Genomic DNA, 22,662 nt, shown 5'->3' with positions numbered 1-22,662 from the left:
ATGGATGAGTTATTGAGAATTGCCTCTATGGGTTTGGTAAGCCCAGTCAAAAAAGGATGTTTTAAAAACCTGAAAAAGAATGCAATACTTAATATGTCTATTGCAAGATTTGCATATTATAAAACGATGGGAGACATATTAGATCATGTTTGGTTTATGAATGTATCTTCAATTCCTTTGCATCCAACTCAAGGGGAATACATTTGTTTTTACTAAACAATAACTTTCAGTTTTCCATACACAGAGTAAAAGCAGATGTAAATGGCAACAAGATAGTTTTAGATATTTCAGCTAACAATCACAGGTATACACTTATAAACAAAGAATATATAGTTTCACAGTATGCAGATGACACCACTCTCACCCTGGATGACTTTTCAAATTCTCTTAAGTCAACTCTGTATGTTATCTACTAATATTGTAAATTTTCTGGACTCTGTATAAATAGTGGAAAAAAAATTAGATGTGTATTTATATAAAGTACAATAAGGTACTGTGAAGAATATCATTTAGATTGGAATACATTTTAGGTATGTAGGTACATGTATTACATTCTCTATAGAGTTAGACAATATGGTCAAGCTTAATTATGAAAGCAAATTCAGAGAAGTTAAATATTTACTTTTACAGTTGTCGGTATGGCCTTGTTTACTTGATGCTTTTGTTGTTGTTGTTGTTGTTGTTGTTTTTGTAGGGTTTAAAGAAATTTTTCAACACATGGTAGGCTATAGATGGTGGCCAGGATTAATGGTGGAGGAAGAACCGGGAAAAACCCTGGAAAGAACCACCGACCCACGAGAAGCTATTGGCAAGCTTTCTCACATACCCACATTAGCTGAATCCGAGACTCAAACCCATGCAAACAGAGATGAGATGGCAGTGATCCATAAGGGAGAGCACTTTAGACCATTCAGCCACTCAGGGCCCCTAATGCTTTTGTTGAAAGGAAAAGAAACATGGAGCCCCGAGTGGCCGAGTGGTCTAAAGCGCTAACCATTCCGGATCACTGCCATCTCACCTCTGTCTGCGTGGGTTCGAGTCCAAGGCTCGGCTAGCGTGGGTATGTGGGAAAGCCTGCCAGTAGCTTCTCATGGGTCGGTGGTTCTTCCCTGGGTTTTCCAGGGTTCTTCCTCCACCAGTTATACTGGCGGCCATGTATAGCCTATCTTGTGTTGAAAAATGGTGTTAAACCCTAGAACAAGAACAAGAACAAGAAAAGAAACATTTAGCAGTTGTATATACACATCAGTAAAGTAGAGTAATTTCAAAGGTAATAATGCAGTAAATTGTTAAAGTGCTCTTTGTCTCATATGAGATTAGTAATAAGAGAAAATAATTATTTAAAATAGTAACAGAATGCAAATATTGTCAACTTTATAAAGCTTGTAATAACAAGCAAATGTTTAGTCTAGTGATAACATGCAAATGTACATGACCATATAAGTATATGTGTGCATATTGTCTAAGTGCTTGTGTTGATATATGTTTGTATGCTAAATATCTGTACATGTAGAAAATGCTTATAATAAACATATGCTCTTTTTGTCACTCTCACTCTATTCTTTTTGTTTTGCACCCTCTTTCCTTAAGAGACTGACATATTTGTCTCCCTCTTTCTTTTTCCTTCTGTACAGTAGCCAATATTAAGTTCTCTATTGGGCTTAGAATATAATGTTATATAGTAGTGTTAATCAATACTTCCTGTAAAGTAATGTGCCACAATGAATTATGATGTAGTCCGTCAGATGGTTCCCTGAACAACTGTAGTCTGTGTTCAGGGAAATATAAAAACAAATGACCCTTTCTTTTATGGCAGTGGTGTTTTCCCAAATTGTTCTGTTAGAATTGTTGGCATAAGGTTGTATGACATTTGTGCAGATCAACTTTCACAGATGCATACAACAGTTTTGAAATTTTGTAATGCAAGATTTTAGCTTGGATACTACATGTATTCGGATCCCTATCTTAGGACAATATTTACAATCCTGTTATTATTATTCATATTAATTATTTAATATATTTTAAAATTATATAATGTGATAAGCACATTGTAATGCCAAATGTTACCTACCATGTGTTTGGTTATTTGATCTGATGCACATAAACTTATTTTTACATAGGTCATTCTTTACCAGTAATGTTTCTTTTTATTGTCATAGTAATGTATTTTTTTTATTAGGATCTTACTTTTGTTGACATTGATATAACCTAAGCCCAGTTCACAAACATAATGAAATTATTGTAATATTATGTACTTTAATGTACACCATCTATGATGTAACATAGATTTGATACAGAGACAGAGCTTAGTTTGCAGGTTGGATACCCTGGGTTAGCATGATATAGACAATAATGTCTGAGGCCCAAAAAGTATATTTAATATTGCACTATTATATATATATATATATATATATATATATATATATATATATATATATATATATATATATATATATATATTTGGGATTTTAAAAAAATACTCCAGGGGGAAAAGGTGATAGGGGTCAGCAACAAAAAACAGATGGTCAGCCAACCAGAAACACACATATTTACTTTTTCTTGCCTAATGTAGTGATGTGGCTTAAGCATATTATTCTAAATGATGAAATACAGGAAGGAAAGGTTACACTTGAGTGTGATGCAAGCATTAAAAAAAACAACATTCAGACTGTTCTAAAGTGTGACTTGGACATTTCTGACCTTGAATGTACATGGTTAGAACTAAATAATACAGGGAAGAAGGTAGTAGCTGCATGAATATGATGATCACCTATTTGTAACATAGCTGCTTGGGAGGAACTTGAATTTAGTATAGAGATAGCCCAATCCACTAAACTTAATCATTTCATTTCAGTAGATTTTAACTGAAAAAGTCTCTCCTTCCTGAATAAAAGAAATCACTGTTTTGAAACTTAAACTCAGTTAATGTGTAAGGATATAGGAATGGTCCCAAATTTGGTTGGCTACATTTAATTCAAAGAAAAAACTGAATTAAATCTAATACAGTATCACAAAAGGTACTCAAACTATCCAAATATGTATACAGGGCTGAAACAAACATGCAAGAAATTATTTAATGTAAACATATGGGTGTTATCTTTGTTAGTGATTCCTCATTGTACACACATACTCAATATATTCCTGATAAAACCTGCAAGGAAGTTTAAAACTTGAGAAAGTTTCAAATACAAACCAGATTGATTCTCCTTGGAAAAATGTACACAATGGTTATATTTTATCAAGTTTTGGCTGAACTGTAGTCTCATTTTGTTGAACCTAGGACTAATAATGACTTAATGGACACAGTGATTTTTGTGTTAACATACATATATACAGATCTAGTTAAAGCGTAATAAAGGTGGTATTCCTTAGTAGATATGAATGTAATAGTGCCACTGATGTTCTTGTTTCAGTTTTTATTTTTGTTTTTATTGACCTTAAAGAATGCAACACCGAGCATACATTCTTTGAATTCTGTAATTTTCATAAGTAAATGATAGCTATTTTAAGTAAATGTATGACCAGGTATGTGTATCTGCCAAAAGAGACAGTCTCATTGCACCAAGAGTGACAGTCACATTGCAGTAAAGAGTGACAGTCACATTTCAACAAGAATGACAGTCACATTGCAGTAAAGATTGACAGTCACACTACAGTAAAGAGTGACACTCACATTTCACCAAGATTGACAGTCACACTGCAGTAAAGAGTGACACATTTCACAAAAAGTGACAGTCACACTGCAGTAAAGAGTGACACATTTCATCAAGAGTGACAGTCACAATGCAGTAAAGAGTGGCACATTTCACCAAAAGTGACAGTCACATTGCAGTAAAGATTGACAGTCACATTACAGCTTAGGAGTGGTACGTGAGAAAGCCTGCCAGTAGCTTATTGTGGGTCGGTGGTTCTTCCCGGGGTTTTCCAGGGTTCTTCCTCCACCAATTATACTGGCCGCCATGTATAGCCTATCTTGTGCTGAAAAATGGCGTTAAACCCTACAACTACAACAACAACAAAGCTTAGGAGTGACAGTTACATTGCACCAAGGGTGTATGTCACATTGCTGTAAAGAGTGACAATCACATTGCACCAAGAGTGGGTCACACTGAGGTAAAAAGTGACAGTCACATTGCACCAGAAGTGACAGTCACACTTATTAAAAAGTGATGGTCAAACTGCAGTAAAGTGCAAGTCTCCTTGAAGTAAAGAGTGACAGTCACATTGGAGTAAAGAGTGAAAGTCACATTGCACTAAAGTGTGTGTGTGTGTGTCATTTGGATTTTTAATGTAGCTTTAATAATTTTCCAGTCATGCCGCTATGATGTCTGTAGTGTAGCAGTTTATAGTGATGTCTAGCACTGGGGCATCATGTCACATTATCCTGACACCAAGCCAACTAGTCCTATCACTAACCTCTTAATGCTGAGAGCCAAGTGGGGCAGCTGTTAGAACCATTTTTGTAAGTCTTTGGTTTGACTCGGCTGGGGATTTAATCCATGACCTCCCGCATCCAAGACGGATGCTGTTACCACTAGGCCATCGGAGCAGTGTGCAGTAAAGAGTGAGTCACATTGTACTAAGAGTAACAGTCAGCTTGCAGTAAATTACTTAAGTGGAAGTCCATAATTCATTAGAAAACAATAAATGGTTAATTGCAATCTACAAAACATGTACAGACTGTAAAATGGTGAGAATTACAGCAAATTCAATTTCTAAAATCAAGTGAAACATATATGTTACTCCTGCTGACACAAATGTAATATACTCTTGTGTTTGCATGAAGTTCAGGCATGTATAATACCTTTAATTAGTTTGCCACTTTATCCACCATTGCATTCAATAATCAGTAACAATGATACCATGATTTTCAGAATCACTGCAAAGTTATAACACTTGTGCATGTCTAGTTTTAAAATGACTTGTAGACACACAAACCTTAAGATATCATATTACTACATACTACTGCATACAGTATGAGCAAATATATTATTAATATTATTAATATTACTCTGTATCATACCTAAGAATTAGTTCACTGTTTTATCCACCACTGCATGCAATAATAAGTAACAATGATACCCTGATTTTCAGAATCACTGCAAAGTTTTCAAACTTGTGCCTGTCTAGTTTTAAAATGACTAGTAGACACACAAACCATAAGTTATAATGTTACCACTGCATACAGTATGAGCAAAGATAGTATTAATATTAATCTGTATTATATCTAAGAATAGCAGACAATGGGACATGTAATGCATTTGGCTTTATCCATGGCAGATATAATAATTAGACTGCTTCATTTCATCACAGGCTTTTGAAGAAATCCAGACTGTGAGTGAGACATTTTATGCAAATTTTCAATCTGTATGTACAATTTGTACAGCTAGCTAAATATGCTTAGTGTTATGAAGTAAGGTTGAGGGGTAACTCACTGTTACCAATTTTTTATATGATTAGCAATAATATCTGAATGATCAGCAGTCATTCCACGTAATCAATACAGTACTAATACATATGACATAAAATAGCCATCACAAAACCCAAAACATTTAAAATTGAATGTTATTTGGGTTCAAGATAGAGAGATTAGAGGAAATTGAGATTAGATTTCAGTTCAAACCTTTAAATGCATCAGAAAAAAACACTTTTTTAAAACATAGTTATAAGCTATCATGGGACTGACCATCTTGGATATATTTTCATATAATTTTTACATTTGGATAGAGAAGTGATCAATGATTTGTTTGCAAAACTGACAAGACACAATCTTAAACCTATTTGTTAGGATAGTTTATGACATCAGCACTGTTTAGAGGAAAAAATAATGTTTGCTACATGTAATTGCATTAAAAAAACTGAACCAATCAAAATTACTTTATTGTTACTATACATAATCATTTATTGTAGCAAGATATTGTTGTCTGCAAGCGTGTTTGCTAGAAGCACACTGATGCAGAAAATGTCATACAGTTTGAAAAAATAATATCTACAGCATTATAAATATGAGTACAATGCTTATTTTGTTTATATTGGAGCATAAATCAATGAGAGAGAGAGAGAGGAATGAGTACACAAAACTTGTGAGGGCTGAGTGTTTTTTGGCTTAAAATTCATTTTGGTATGACAATGATATTAGACTAGATATGGTTCTGTATGTAAGTGGTTATGCCTGACATACTTGCTTGAAAATAATTCAATATGGTTCTGATAGCTTTTACTTGAATGCCTTTACTAAACAGCAAGTTCCAATCTGTTATTTATTGTACACTTTTATACAGGTGTAGGGGAGTCATGTACATGAAATTGTTGATTATGTTTAGATCTTTATTGTCATCTTCTCTAAACAAAGGCTGACTGGGAACTACAATCACTGATGCTTTGAAAACCATGCAACTAAGGCAGGTGCTATGATAATTAACAGAGATTGATTATCATTGGACAATCAGGACCAGCAAATATATTTAGTAACACAGATTAGAGATAACTGTGGTTGATACTTGTACTAACAGCTGAAATAATTTTCAGCCTAACACCCTGTGTGTCAAAGATATCTTCATTAACTAATTCCCATGGGTCAATGTTGAACAGAGTCAGTGTTTGAACCATTCTGCCTCTAATGTTAACCCTCTCCATTTGAAAAGAGCATCACTCTGAATATAGAATGAAGATAAGGTATGGTATATCACTCAGCTGACAACTTATGCTGGTGTGACAAATTATGTGTGTGTGATTTGAATTTTTAACATAGCTTTAACAATTTTTCAGTCATATTGCTATGATGTATGATGTCTGCAGTGTGGCAGTTTATAGTGATGTCTAGCTCTGCAGCACCATGACGCAAACATGTAGCATGATGTCCCACCCAGTCACATTATCCTGACACCAGGTCAACCAGTCCTAACACTAGCCTCTTAATGCTGAGTGCCAAGCGAAGCACCTGTTAGTACCAATTTTGTAAGTCTTTGGTATGACTTAGCCGGGGATCAAACCCATGACCTCCCGCATCCAAGGCAGATGCTCTAACCACTAGGCCACGAGAGTGGTCTTGAACAATGTAACCATTTGTAACTTTACATGAGCCAGAGAATAATCAATATAACTGCCATTGCAAATCTTTTAGAAAAATAATCTCTAAATGCAATTGGGAACAAGAATTATGAAGTAGAAAAATTCATATACAAGTTATCTTGACAATGAAATTATGTTCACAGTGATAAGACAGGGCATGGCATACAATAACTTGATTTTATATATCAAGGTAGGTACTATAATGAGTTGATAAAAACCCAGAGGTTAATTTTGTTTTCCTTGTTAATGTAAGTATTTGTTCTTGGAGTCTGCTTCATTAGTTATTATATTGTTGACCGACAGAGCCAGATTTTTTGTGTTTTGCTTTTGTTGGTTTTGTCAGCGCCATTATAACCAAATACTTTTCCCAAGGACACACTAAAGCGGTTAGCCCAATGCTGGCTTGAGCAGACTGTCAAAGCTTGAATGCTAGGATTATGAGTCTGATTCCCTATGAAATGAGCCATCACAGGTTGTTTTACTAGGTGAAATTACACACAAACACACATACATACACACACAAATACATACATATATACATCCATTCTTCCATCCATCCATCCATACATACATACACAAATACATACATCCATCCATCCATCCATTCTTCCATTCATCTATCCATCCATCCATCCATACACACACATGTCCATCCATCCATCCACACACACACACACATACACACACATGCACACATACATACATACATACATACATTACATACATACATATAGTCTTTCCCATGCACAGTTACAACACATTTACATAAATACATATATAGCCAATAATGATATAGACAGAATATGTGAATTTCTTGTACTTGGAATTGTTGTAAGACAGCATGTTCAAGTACAAAGTGTTACAAAGTGTGGAAAGTATAAAATACAATGAAGTTATAATGTCCTGAACATCTAATTGGGTCAAATATATATATATATATATATATATATATATATATATATATATATATATATATATATATATACATAATCTGTCTTCCCCAATTGTTTTTGCTTAACTGTGCTAAAATGTTTTTATTTTCAAAATCTAATTCTGAACACTCCCCCATTCAGGTGGCCCTGCACAGCTACAGGGGAACAGCTGCATAATCACATATCAACAGGTTTCTCTTTGTAGCAGGTACAGTCAATTGGATTCCAACAAACTGACATTGATAATCTGAAATATGATAGCCTTCATGTCCTCCAGTCCAGTAATTGGGTTTCTCATAAAAGGCAAACTGATATCGTTTTGCCTGGTCATTTCTGAAACTCCATCCTTAGTGACGTGACATAGGGGGACCCTTCTTTGATACAAGTCTGAGAGGGATCACACCAATAAACAGCAGAGCCAAATGGCACAGAAAGATAAGTGGGGGATAAAAGACAATATTTTTGTTTTGAAAGATGTATTGATGACAGAAAAGAAGATACTTCCAATATATGCAACAGCAGACAGACAACATGCAAAGGTATGTTTTCAATGTCATGATATTTGACAATTGATTTAATATTTTCTTTTAATTTGATAGTTATATTTTCAGTTGACTTTTTTAATCTTATATAATGTAATTTCTATAAACAAAATGACATCAAACTGGTTAATAAACAAAATGACATCAAACTGGTTAATTCTAAACTAGTAAATTACTTTCTTTTAAAGATGGATGAATATTTTATATGAGATTTTCCAAGTCATACTTTTTGTTTTCAATTTATACAATAGATGTGATTAGCTATATCAGTTATGTATGTAAAATGTGTTGGCTTTAACTGAGTTGCAGATTGAGTTTAAGCTTAAGAATGGCCTTATAGATATCAGTAAATATTCTTTCAAGGTATTTTATGTACGAATTTGATGTATTGTGGCTAGTACCACAATAATAACCCAAACAGACCTTTAGTCTAAAAGACAATAACATCATTAGGCTGGGTAATAAGAGTTGGAAGATATTCTCCATTTGGTCATTATGAAAGATACACAGTTGCAAGTCCGGTAATGTTAAATACTTCGACCATATATTTATTCATATTTGAAGCATTTGTGGAGAATTAAGTAAAAAAGAACCTCTTCAATATATGCTATGAATACTGGACACTGGTAGGAAGAATACAAAAGACATAATTTTATATATATTGGATAAATGATTATAAAAGTACTTCATAATGAGGTTCACAAACATAGACCACACTTTAAGCAGGATGTGAGTTACCAAGGGAACTCCAAAAATTGAGAAAAAAATCCCTTTGATATCAAGAAAACTGGGGGGGGGGGGAGCAGTGTTATGGAACTGTGCTGTTTATTGACCAATTCCTAATTTTACAATCATGTTGATATTAATTTTTAATAATGTGCTTTTTCTAATGAAGTTGTTCGTTATTCTGTTTAAATAACATTTATTTTCATAATGTCCAAAATATGAAAGATCGTTCCAACTGGTTTCAACAACATATCACATGTTACGAATTAATTAATTGGAATTAATAATATGCGGGTTTGCAAGTTATCAGGGCATGAGTTATTGAGGGAGCAGTGTACTTTGTTAGCTTAATTCCAAATGCACACATTATTAAGCTTATAATTTTGCAAATAAATGTTAGTGATTTTTCAGCATGATTCTGACTAACTTTATTAAATTCCATTGTACAATACAAATCAATAAGGCCTAACATTTATCCCCATGATATGTATCTTTATGCCGATGTAAAGTTTACAAACGTTTACTCATTCATGTAGTGGGTCTATGAGCCTCTGTTTTTAGGATATTTGTGACGGAAAATTCAACATTTATATGCTTTAAAGTGTATGTTTCTCAAGATTATATCCTTAATTATTTCATCTTCACAGATTTTATGCAGTTGGTTTTTAGATTAGAAGTAACAAATTAATTTTTTTCTATCTTTGATTGCAGGAAGGAAAAGGATCAGAAAGCACAGACCAAGAGTTAACTCTTGTTGAATACACCCACAAATTTTTGTATCTGGATATTTTTCAGATGAAAACAATTTATATTTTGTAAAGAACCAATAGCAAAAGTGCAAAAAGAGAAATTGGCATACAGCAAAATGTCAATGAAGCTAGATAAAAAAGGCAAACATATTATATATACAGCTTATCTAGCATGTAAATTGTTTGGACATGTCACCAAAGATATAATTTCAATGAAAAATATTAACAAGAACTGGCTGGAAACTAGAATAAAAAATTATTTAAAATAAGTCTAACAATCTTGTCACTGTGGCACAAAACTGCAAAATTGATATTAATCATATGACAAAAGTAAATTGCTGTACGATCTGTGTGATTTATTTTCCTTTTGAGACCGATTTGATTCTTTCAAGACACCACTGTTTTGAGTAAAACTTACAAACTTTTTCAATCTTTAATGCTAAAATATTAAACTTATGACAATCTCTATAGGAAGTATTTTGTGCTATTTTGTGAAGACAGTATATGCACACTTGTTACTGGTTGCTTCTTTAAAAAGATATGATTGCGCTATTATAACCATTAGGGCTGTTCCATTTAAACATACATGGTACCCAGGGAAGGCAGTTTTTAAAAAATATATGCCATGGTACTTTGATTTCAACGAGTTCATATTAAAATTATAAGAAATTTCTAAATAGCATCTATGGGTGAGTACCCCACTTTAAAAGTGCCTTCCCTTTGTCCCACATATGTTTTAATGGAACAGCCCTTATTATCTGGAACAAATGTTCATTATTCAATTTAAAGTGACACACTTGTCAGGTATCTATCTATGCATTGATCATGGAAAGAAGGCTTAGCATGATCTTCAGGATGACAAACTTGATGTAGGGGTGACATCTTTCTTTGTATCCAGATATTATTTCAAAATAAAATCTATAACTAGTCACATTTAACATTAGCACCTCTTGGTATAAGCAAATTTCAAATGATATGTAAATGTATTCAGGAATCACCTTAAATTTAATTAGGTATATGGTATGTTTGGCAATATAGTGATATTATCACATTCATATATACATTTACTGGGCAGCCAATGTGGGTATGTGAGAAAGCTTGCCAGTAGCTTTTCGAGGGTCGGTGGTTGTTTCTGGGGATTTCCCGGGTTCTTCCTCCACCATTAATACTGGCCACCATGTATATCCTCTCGTGTGCTGAAAAATGGCGTTAAACTCTACAACAACAACAACAACAACATTTACTGGGAGCACACAAAATGTCAAATATGTCTTCATTTGCATCATCACCTGAACATATTTTCCCAGTAGTCAAAACAAGCATTTTAAGCTGAAAAAGCTGCTGTTGTAATTGTTGTTTTGTTTATAAAATATACATTCTTATTGTATCTTTTCTGAAGGGTAAATCAATTTTATCTCAAAGTTGAATGAGAACTATGTCATTATTTTTGTCCATCTTGATTAATCTTATCAATAAAAGTGGACTTATTTTTGTGACCTCTTCATATGTGTATCATTTAACTACTGTGTTTGTGTTCTTTGAAAGCTAAAAGGAACATCACTGAAAGTTTCCACTGAATAGTTCAGTGTAAATCTAACTTTTTAAGCTCTATCATTAGGTAAGGAAAGTTTCAAAGTTGCTGCAATATTAACAGTATGCCTTTTTGACATGGACTCCCATTTTGATTAAAATGTGTCAGAAAATAATAATCGTTGTGCTTTGATCTAGGATAGAAATTTTCCCCTTGGGATTACAGATCTGCATCAAACACTCAGCACAACCTTGTGTACCACTTTAAATTCTGAGCCAAGGATGGAATTTTCATAATTTACACATAGGCATATGATGGATTCTATTATTACTACCATGGGCAGTCTCCATTTGGGAGGGTAGTACATTTGATATTCAGTAGAGTAATATAATAATATAATAAGAATTTACAACTAATATTAAACACAAAGTTCAAGTCATATAGGAATAACAACACATAATTTTTTTATATTCTGGAGGCAGTGTGAGGCATAGATCTAGTAATCTTACATCAGATATTTTAAACAACCAAATGAATGGTATACTGTTACAGTGCAAATAGGGTAATGTTGCTATTTGTGCTTTGGAAATAACGATGTAGTATTTTTACTACACCAGGTTTTACAAATCAAATAAGTTAGTGTTACACTGTTAAATGGAAATAGGGTAATACAACTAAATGAACAATGTAGTATTATCTCTACATCAAGTTTTGGAAATAAAGACAATCAGTTTTACAATGTGACCTAGAAATAAAGTAATCTTACTACACAAATTTGGTGATTGACAATGTAGCATGTTACTACATCATATTTTGGAGATCACAGACTCTGCTTTACAATGTCACATGTAAATAGGGTAATATTACTAGATGGGTTTGGTGGAGAGCTATGTAGTATTGTTACTACATCAGGCTTTGGGATCACAAAATCAGTGCCTAGAAATAGGGTACTGTTACTACATGGGTTTGGTGGAAGGCTATGTAGTATTGTTACTACATCAGGCTTGGAAATCACAAAACCAATGCCCTAGAAATAGGGTATTGTTACTACATGGGTATGGTGGAGAGCTATGTAGTATTGTTACTACATTTGGCTTTGGAGATCACAAAATCAGTGCCTAGAAATAGGGTATTGTTACTACATGGGTTTGGTGGAAGGCTATGTAGTATTGTTACTACATCAGATTTTGAAGAAAACAAATCAATGCCTAGAAATAGGGTATTGTTACTACATGGGTTTGGTGGAGAGCTATGTAGTATTGTTGCTACATCAGGCTTTGGGATCACAAAATCAGTGCCTAGAAATAGGGTACTGTTACTACATGGGTTTGGTGGAAGGCTATGTAGTATTGTTACTACATCAGGCTTGGAAATCACAAAACCAGTGCCCTAGAAATAGGGTATTGTTACTACATGGGTATGGTGGAGAGCTATGTAGTATTGTTACTACATTTGGCTTTGGAGATCACAAAATCAGTGCCTAGAAATAGGGTATTGTTACTACATGGGTTTGGTGGAAGGCTATGTAGTATTGTTACTACATCAGATTTTGAAGAAAACAAATCAATGCCTAGAAATAGGGTATTGTTACTACATGGGTTTGGTGGAAGGCTATGTAGTATTGTTACTACATCAGATTTTGAAGAAAACAAATCAATGTCTAGAAATAGGGTATTGTTACTACATGGGTTTGGTGGAAGGCTATGTAGTATTGTTACTACATCAGATTTTGAAGAAAACAAATCAATGTCTAGAAATAGGGTATTGTTACTACATGGGTTTAGTGGAGAGCTATGTAGTATTGTTACTACATCAGGCTTGGAAATCACAAAATCAGTGCCCTAGAAATAGGGTATTGTTACCACATGGGTTTGGGGGAAGGCTATGTAGTATTGTTACTACATCAAATTTTGAAGAAAACAAATCAGTGCCTAGAAATAGGGTATTGTTACTACATGGGTTTAGTGGAGAGCTATGTAGTATTGTTACTACATCAGGCTTGGAAATCACAAAACCAGTGCCCTAGAAATAGGGTATTGTTACTACATGGGTTTGGGGGAAGGCTATGTAGTATTGTTACTACATCAGATTTTGAAGAAAACAAATCAGTGCCTAGAAATAGGGTATTGTTACTACATGGGTTTGGGGGAAGGCTATGTAGTATTGTTACTACATCAGGCTTGGAAATCACAAAACCAGTGCCCTAGAAATGGGGTATTGTTACTACATGGGTTTGGGGGAAGGCTATGTAGTATTGTTACTACATCAGATTTTGAAGAAAACAAATCAGTGCCCTAGAAATAGGGTATTGTTACTACATGGGTTTGGTGGAGAGCTATGTAGTATTGTTACTACATCAGATTTTGAAGAAAACAAATCAATGCCTAGAAATAGGGTATTGTTACTACATGGGTTTGGTGGAAGGCTATGTAGTATTGTTACTACATCAGATTTTGAAGAAAACAAATCAATGCCTATAAATAGGGTATTGTTACTACATGGGTTTGGTGGAGAGCTATGTAGTATTGTTGCTACATCAGGTTTTAGAGATCACAAAATCAGTGGTGGGAAATAGGGTATTGTTAATGCATATCTTTGGGAATTAACCATGTAGTATTGTTACTAGTACGTTTACTAGTACAACATGATTCACTTTACAACTTCTTGTGCTTCTTCTTATTAAACTTGATATTGTGTGTACAGGGTTTAAAATTCCTTTAAAAAGGACAAGCAAGCAATTCCTTTTTTATTCTGACAGTCATAAGCCTTTTACCCTCTCACAAGAAAGAAAATAATAGGTGTTACGTTTACTCAACCCCTTTTCTTAAGTATAAACTAATTTATTACTATTGCAAGTCATGTTTGATGTCTAAACATGTTGCAGGCTAGAGTTAATCTCTTACGCAAGGTTACTGTGACATAAGAGACAACCCGACACTTGAATCAGCATAGGCGTTAGATCAAGCGACTTCCCACCTAGGTGTTACAGTTTTGTCTAAGATCAGAGGAACCACAAGGGAACAAGGGCATGTTCTAAATCCATCCCCACATGGACAGACAGTGAGAAGGACACTGTCCACTAAGTTGATTGGATCAAATCAAAGCGACATCCAAAATCAGAATTGAGAGAGAGGGTGTGGTAACAGTTTCAATCTGAATTGTAACTTCTAACTAGCAAGCGAAAAATTAGTTCTCCTGAGAAGATTGCTGAGCAAATAGGATTACTCCAATAAAGCCACTCATAATTTGGCAGGAAAACTTAGAGAGGAGATTCTAAGGAAAGACAAGACTTCGTAAAGGTTAGTAAGTTATTTGCTCAATTTTTGCAGAATATTGTGGCATTGTAATTGTAATTATGTGTAGTATGTATACTTAATTACTAGGATTGTTTAGTAAGTAGAACTATCTTTGTAGTGTTTAATTTACAAGCGTATTTAAGAAATGAGTTTGAGTATTATGTAGAGAATTATATTCTCACAGAATGAGGCAAGAAATAACTTGGTTTTGCCTTAGAACGATTTGATCATTTTTGTCGTACATGCATACAAGGTTACCTAGGGTGAATAATTGTTTTTCAAGGTAAGTAACTGAACTAACATGTACCTTGTCGTAGTAGATTGCGGCAAGATATACTATGTATGTCTGTGCGCATGATGGATTACTTAAGGGTAGGCGTGGCCAATACAAGTGTTCCAACGCAATTTAGGAGAACTGTGTGCTGTCGGTGCATATGTGCGTGCGGGTATCTCAGGCTATCTGTCTGGCAGTCTGTGTGTCGATATTGAAGATGATGTAACCATCAAGGCCATACAAAGATGAAACCGCTAGTGTGCAAACTGTGTGCATGGTGGATCCATGAAGGGTGTGTACGACCATTACAGGCGAGGGCCTACCCAAGAATTCGGGAGAGCTGTGTGGTCTTTCAGTGGACACATTTGCAAGTTTTACAAATATATAATAATAATAATAATAATGAGGACACTGTACAGCACCTAATCTCTAGAAGCTCTAAGCGCTTTACAACATTAGACAACACCTATAAGATAAAAAACATATAATGATATGATTACAGAAACAAACACGATGAAATTAGAAAACATTAAAAAAAAACATGCTGAGAATATTTAAGGTAGGAAACATTATTAGGTCTTAAGTTTGTTCTTGCAGTCGAAATAAGTGAGTTTTGAGAGCACTCTTGAATCACTGTGTCTTTGTGTTCAGTGGGCAATTCATTCCACGTTGCAGGGCCCTGGTATGCAAAAGAACACTGTCCATATGACTTTGTTTTCATAGTGGGAATAATGAGTATATGATTGTCAGAAGAGGAGCGTAAGTATCTTGATGGTGTGTACACATGGGTGAGGTCGGATAGGTATGTTGGACTAGAGTCCGACAGTGAAACATAGCACAGAGAACAAATTTTGTGTTTGATTCTGGATCGAATGGATAGCCAGTGTAGGGTACAGAGCAGCGGGGAGGTGTGCTCTGATTGTGGTACTCTAAGTATGATCCAAGCAGCTGTGTTTTGAACTTTTTGAAGTTTCTGGAGCAGATATTGAGATGAACCAGACAGAATTGAGTTACAATAGTCCAGTCTTGAAAGTACTAATGAACACACAAGTGTTTTAGTGGCATCAACTGAAAGATATTTGTGAATTGAGCTGATGCGTCTCAGCTCAAGATATGCAGCCTTGCATATGTTCATGACATGTTGGTGCAATGTGAGAGTACTGTCCAGAGTAACACCTAGGTTTCGTACTGATTGTGTGAATTTAATGTTGGTGTTGCTGATATTTATTGTTTGAGGTAAAGGATGTGAATGAGAAAGTCTTTGTGTTGTGATCAGAATGGCCTCAGTTTTATCATATTCATCTGCAGCTTGTTACATGTCATCCATGATTTCACATCAGAAATGCACCTCTCTATACCTTGGATGGTAGCATCAACTTCAGTTGAGTGGCTAGATTTGTATATTTGGGGGTCATCAGCGTACAATTGGTGAGATACTGGATGATGATCTATGACACTTGAGAGCGACTGAGTGTACAGAATGAAGAGAACAGGTCCAAGAGCTGACCCCTGTGGAACACCACAACATAGATCAACTGGGCTGGAGTGTATTTCATTTGCAGACACAATTTGTGTCCTGTTGACCAAGTAGGACTTGAACCACAGTAAGGCTGTATCATGAATGCCAAATACATGCTGGAGATGGTGAAGTAATATATCATGGTCTATTGTGTCAAATGCTGCAGAAATCATATATAGATCATACAGCTGTACAAAAGACTGAGTTGTGTTTGTTTCAACTGAGTACATTTGAGTCATTTTGATTAGATAAGATTATTTGAATCTTTATTTTGATTACACAAGATTATGTGAATCTCACTTTCATTCCAGGTGATTATTTGAATCCCACTTTCATTTGAATCTTTATTTTCATTCCATGAGATTAGCTGAATCATTTTTGTTTTCCTATTTGTGAATGTTTTGATAGAATATTTGAATGAGACATTTGTTTGGAGTGTTAAAGAATCACTGTATTTGTAATATATATATTATTTTTATTAATTCATTTTATATAAATTTTCATCTTTCATCACACTGTGTTGTATAATATTCGATCCAGGCATCCATTCAGGTCTATCCTGTTACATATATAGATTGTTAGTTTGTGGTCAGAAATAATTATGTAATTCGCTACTAGGTTACTTTGTAGTAAACTAGTGCATTTATTCATGTGATAGGTTAGATTTTTTACACATGCTTGAATTGTGCATTTGGAAAATGGTTGAAGTGTGTAAGATTAGTTAATATGGATGTATGGGTATATCAGAGCATATATATTTGAATATTTGCATACTCTGTATGAGTTGTAATGTAAAGAAATGCATCTGATTATTGTGATATTGTTTAGCATAATGGGATTAGGAATGTGTGTGTGTGTGTGATTTGGATATTTAACGTAGCTTTAAAAAAATTTCAATCATCTCGCTATGATGTCTGCAGTGTGGCAGTTTATAGTGATGTCTAGCACTGGGGCATCGTGATGCAGACATGTAGCATATGTCCCACCCAGTCACATTAGACCGACCAGTCCTAACACCAACCTCTTAATGCTGAGTGCCAAGTGAAACAGCTGTTAGTACCATTTTTGTAAGTCTTTGAAATGACTCAGCTGGGGATTGAACCCACGATCTCCTGCATCCAAGGAAAATGTTCTAACCACTAGGCCACCGGAGCAGTATTTGGGAATATGTATTGATGTGATGCAATTTATTGATGTATATGGGAGAAGTAACTGTTACTGTGCTTTTATTACGCCGTTGTTGTACCATACAAGAATGTACGAGTATTTAGATGTGAATGAATGAGTGACTAAAGAAATTTAATAGCCGTTATCTGATGATAGGCTGGATGCAGTGTGAGATGAGAGGGCTTAGGGAAATAATGTACCATCCTTGTGTTTTCACAGGAAGCTTTTTAGGGGACAGAACTTCTGGTTCAGTGAGTCCCAAGTCTCTAAAAGAGGAGAATGAAGTAAGACCAGCAGAGCAGTTGGAGTCGACAAGTCTAGTCAGTAGAGAGAGTCAAGGAGGAGGAGGAAAAGGTGTCGAGGAGGAGAAAGTGGAGAGGAGTCAGAGAGAAGGAATTTGGAAAAAGTCGCGAGGAAGAAGAGAAGGAATTGGAGAAATAGGAGAGAAGAATACACTGATGAGTAGAATACAAGTTCAGGTGGAAAGCTATCTCATACTACAAATCAAATGATGCAATAGGCTATCACAGAGTCTAGCGGAAAGAGAGTACTTGGGAAATTTTAATAATTTGATTACTGAATTGTCATTAAATCGTTATTAGTTGAATTTCACTTTTATATATATTCAATCATTTAACCATCAGCATTGCTGACTAGAGGCTCGGAGCTTTACATCTATCTTTCACTATTAAATTTCCAGCCAAAATCGAGTCTGGGTGGGACTAATTTAAATAAATATTGGAAGCACCCCACCCCACACCTACCACAGTGTCGGCATAACAACCCTGTCGCACCAAAATAATATTATTTGCTGGAATTACAAAGTGCTCATCACCTTTTTGAATGACTCACTACTTTAGGATCATTAAGAACTCATTCAAAGACATCTTAGATTGTATCATTGTGGTACTTTCAAGACATTCAAGACTAGTGGAATATCAGGACATTCAAAGCTCCTGGTACATCAATGCATTCAAGACCATTGGAATTCATTCTGTACTTTTGGTCTTTGTAATGCAACATTTAGGATTATTTGGGATTTAATTCACAATACTGTAAACGTCTCTCAAAATTGTCAGTTCACAACCTAAAGAAATAAACTGTTTGTTTAATTTTACTAAACATAAATCATTTGTGAAATCAACAAGCATTCACCATGTCATCAAAAGTGGAGAACTTTGTTTCAAGTTCTACCCAGTGGATGTGTTGCAATAGCTTGCCAGATATTATGGTCTTTCTTAAGTGGGAGCATCTTTAGCAAGAAATAAAGACTATTTTAAAGGAAATGTTGGATGATAGTGCTTTGGGTTTGATTAGTAAGTCGGTCTCCAGTTTCAATACTAAATTAATGGAATTACAGTTAATATGGAGACTGTCACATCAATCTACAATCTGCCAAATCAGAGAAGACAGGTCAGGTAATTTTGTGGCTTTGTTGTCGGACATAGTGAGGACTATTTTGCCTGAGAGTTAATATTTCCAGAAGTGAAAGGTGTTGATGACAGACTTCATTCCCCGACCATATGTAGTGTACTGTACATACCATTATTTCTGATTGGGGCTTCTCCAGTGGGATTCCCATGGTCAGCTAACCTGGGTTGTGCCACTCATGCAGGAATGATCATATCAAGACTATGGTTATGGCTGTTTGATCAGTGTTCTGGCAACGCCATTTGTAAAGGATGCATAAAAACAAGTAGAATCAAGTCCACTGCTTCATTAAATAATCCAAGGAGCTGCAAGAACTCTCTTGCTGAAATCCAAGTCCTGTTGGAAATGAACTTAACGAGTTCAATGATTCTGATTATCCGAACACAAGGAAGCTGCACCAGAATCTGGTTGGTTAAAACTCCATACCCAGATGGACAAAGTTCTAGGATGGACAGAGGTCAGACTTTTCCCAATTCACTAGAAAGTCTTGATGATCTGAAAGAGACAGATTATTCCTGCCTTGGAGCAGTATAAAACTTATGATTTGTTTCTGGAGGATGTGGACGATGTCATTCAGAACAGGGTGACAATGCAATCCGTAACTTTGGCAAAAGCCCAAGGGTTGATGTTGAGGCTAAATGGAAGGACTTTGAACTGATAAACTGTGTCATGAAATTTACATGATGCAGCATAGATAGAGACTTGAAAATATGCTCAAGATTGGCACACTCATCTCATATGATGGAGAGAATATGATGGAGAGAAAGATTGATCTCGCTATCTCCACCTTAAATTTTGGAGGTGAAATGAATTGGTTGAAGCAACTCATGTTAATGAGGGCCCTCGTCTTGCTATTGGCTTTCAGAATAAGAACAGCCTTGAATAAAAACTCAGAGGTTTTGTGTTTGCACAATCTCTACTGCCTCACCTTTAATGAGTGACCATATCTCCTGGTAATGAAAGGCATTCTTCTCTCGATCTTATGGTAGGTCTGTAAAGAGGGAAGAGGAGGAAAGGGGAGGGATTTGGATCAATGTAAACTGGAACCCATCCAAAAAGACCTGGATCACCCAAACACTCTGAGGGATTAGGAGATCCAGTGCACCAAAATTGCAACAGTCAGCCTCCCACAGGTTTGCAGGTGGTGGGGATAGTAGGTCAGTATTAAATATCTCTTGAAGGAAGATAAATTTGCTTTTCTGCTGCCTCTGTACAATTGCCTCCTAGGTTGGTTACACTGTTGTCTCTTGGTTTTGGGTTTGGATAGATATTAGTACACATCTAACTGAAAAGATCCCTTGCCCATGGACTCTTTCATGTCACTTTGCACTGAAGGGGGATGAGTTGTTCCAAATGCTTGTATGGGTTAAGTGGCCATTTGAAGTGGCAGTTCCTGAGCTCCCTGCATCCAAACTTCTTTGAATTTTCCTCCAAAAAGCAATGGCGACTGAAACAGGGTCATTCTTTAAGCAAGGATAAGATGTGGTCTGAGCAATGTGGACTGCAGACATGTATTGCATCATCATCAGGTCTAAGTTGGACAAAGTCATCATGACATTAGCTTTGTTAAGTTGCCTCCCAAGCATGAATATTGTTGGATTTCTCAGAGAGTTGGAATATTGCTAATGAGACCAAATCTAACAGTGAGGATGTCACTCACGACAATGTTCTGAACTAGCTTGAACATGGCATGGAACACATTTTTGTCCACTTTATAATAACAGTGGAGCAGACATGTGAACAGCTCCTAAATTCTTGTTGAGAGCCATAAATCAGTACTGAAGGCATCTGAGTTAACTTAGTACTATACCAGCATGGAGAATGTCACTGGAATGTTACTTCCTGAGAAGAAAGCCTATAATTTCCCAGGTTACCAATTTGAAAGCCAGTCATTGATCTCCTTAATTTTTGAAGATTGTGGAAGGAATTGGAAGGAAATTGTCTCTTCCTCCTTGCCAAAATCTAAATACGCCTACAGTTTATTGTCTTGTAAGTGGTAGAGGGTGGAGGGCCTTCTGAAGTGGCCAACACCCAACAAATTTCCTTGACTGTGGCTATAAAGCTGAATTCAGTCTGTTCCATGGTCAGATCAGAATATGGTTGATTTAAAGGAGCTTCATCACACTCTCTGTGTTGAGTCCCATACTGCATCAGTTGCAACTCGGGATACTGGGTAGTATCAATGATCCTGGCCTACCATCTCTTAAGATGTCACTAGTTCTCTTTTGTGGATAAGAAGTGAACATTCTGAGGACCAACATCATTGGCTTGTTTGGCATATGGACAGCCTGAATGCTGATAGTATAGAAGACAGACTGGCTCTCACCAGTACTTATTGCTCCAAATGCCTGGCTGGATGGGGAGATTTCTCACTTAAATCATTGGTTAAGGAATGGTAAGTTGCTGATGGTGCAACTAGACAGATAGATCTGTCACTAAGATCTCCATATATTCTAGTAGGCTGGATTGTTTCAATGCCCAATGCTGGGATGGCTGGTGTCGACTGCATGCTTCAGAAAGCTTAGCTTATTAGCAACATATCAGAAACAGGGAAGTGCTAGGATGATAGTAAATTACGTATATTCCATGTAGTTTATTAATTAATGGGTGGGTAAATTTGTTTAAAAGAATAGAACGGAGTATCACAAGCCATGTTGCATCTTGATATATATTATGATAATTGTCTTTGAGATGTCATGTAACAAGACAGTACTTGCATACATTAATCAACTGTCATGTATCATGATAGTACTGCATACATAAATCAACTGATGTCATGTATCATGATAGCATTGCATACATTAATCAACTGTCATGTATCATGATAGTACTGCATACATAAATCAACTGATATCATGTATCATGATAGTACTGCATACATTAATCAACTGTCATGTATCATTATAGTACTGCATACATAAATCAACTGATATCATGTATCATGATAGTATTGCATACATTAATCAACTGTCATGTATCATGATAGTACTGCATACATAAATCAACTGATGTCATGTATCATGACAGTATTGCATACATAAATCAACTGTCATGTATCAAGACAGTATTGCATACATAAATCAACTGATGTCATGTATCATGACAGTACTGCATACATAAATCAACTGATGTCATGTATCATCACAGTATTGCATACATAAATCAACTGATGTCATGTTGTTGTTGTTGTTGTTGTAATGGGGTTTAACACCACTTTTCAGCACAAGATAGGCTATACATGGCGGACAGTATTAATGGTGGAAGAAAAACCCTGGAAAGAACCACAGACCCACGAGAAGCTACCGGCAAGCTTTCTCCCATACCCACATTGGAAAAGCCCGAGACTCGAACACATGCAGACAGAAGTGAAATGGCAGTGATCCGTAACTGTGAGCGCTTTAGACCACTCGGTCACTCGGGGCCC

The 22,662-nt window shown here is 35.6% G+C and overlaps 1 protein-coding gene across 2 annotated transcripts in view; it reads right to left on the bottom strand.

Moving 5' to 3' along the window:
* Positions 1-22,662, bottom strand: part of LOC149776777 (mitochondrial sodium/calcium exchanger protein-like) — a 109,948-nt gene that overhangs the window by 23,815 nt on the left and 63,471 nt on the right. The window lies entirely within an intron of this gene.

Source organism: Sinohyriopsis cumingii, chromosome 18 (assembly GCF_028554795.1).
Source record: "Sinohyriopsis cumingii isolate HCF-2022 chromosome 18, ASM2855479v2, whole genome shotgun sequence".
Lineage (NCBI taxonomy): Eukaryota > Metazoa > Mollusca > Bivalvia > Unionida > Unionidae > Sinohyriopsis > Sinohyriopsis cumingii.
Note: the sequence above shows the minus strand (reverse complement) of the source record. Positions and strands in the feature narration are given on the sequence as shown.